This window comes from Coenobita brevimanus, chromosome 13 (assembly GCF_032717465.1).
Source record: "Coenobita brevimanus isolate Jiangsu-jjx chromosome 13, ASM3271746v2, whole genome shotgun sequence".
Classification (NCBI taxonomy): Eukaryota; Metazoa; Arthropoda; class Malacostraca; order Decapoda; family Coenobitidae; genus Coenobita; species Coenobita brevimanus.
The window spans coordinates 26,291,204-26,292,016 of NC_136966.1; the positions used below are offsets into that span (position 1 = coordinate 26,291,204).

At 44.4% G+C, this 813-nt stretch overlaps 1 non-coding gene across 1 annotated transcript; it reads left to right on the top strand.

Moving 5' to 3' along the window:
- The first annotated feature begins 481 nt into the window (after positions 1 to 481).
- Positions 482 to 600, top strand: LOC145417028 (5S ribosomal RNA). Its single transcript, XR_013900386.1, has one exon. It is a non-coding gene; the product is annotated as a 5S ribosomal RNA (ribosomal RNA).
- The last annotated feature ends 213 nt before the right edge of the window (positions 601 to 813 follow it).

Here is an 813-nt window from a genome sequence, read left to right on the forward strand (position 1 = left end):
TTGCTGCAGTGCAGAATTTACTCTTTACGGCACTAAGGCAGAGAAAGGTAATGACAGAAATGGAAAAGATAGTGTGGTATTAACGTTGAAGTAATAGTGATGTTGAAGCTGGTTTACGTCGAAGTAATGCTGTTGAAATGGTGTGGGAAGTCCTTAGACTATCCATGCCATGAAACAGAATGTTCAGATTGATAAAGGCAGGATGAAACATGGAAATATCTACAAGAGAGCGTGAACAGAAGAGAAGAAAACATGGAGAGAAATACTGGAGATAAATGGGCCCCTTTTAGTGGCCTCATTCATGTAGAGATACTGGGGAACAACCTTGCCACCCCACCTCAGGAGGCAGTAATGTTACAGAATTAGCAACAAGATATATTTCTTACTTGTGAAATGTAACACCATCTCTCTTCGATGAATTCCTGTGCCCATTTTTGTATCCATAAGCTGCACAGTGGACCATGGCACTATATTTTCCAGAATCAACGGCCATACCACGTTGAGTACACTGCTTCCCGTCCGATCAGCGAAGTTAAGCAACGTTGGGTCTGGTTAGTACTTGGATGGGTGACCGCCTGGGAACACCAGATGCTGTTGGTATAACGTTACCCCTACGTATCAAGTGGGTTTGGTGGAGGATTAGTGCCCCTCCCTGGAAAACAATTAACTCTAAGCCCTTGGCCACCCCGTTTGGGATACATGGCGTCTGGCAATGAATGAAATGAATCAGCTGCTTTCATAAACCTACAAAGCAGCTTTGTATGTACAAAAACGCGAGCATCAGGGATGGTGTAACATGGCTGCCGCTACACC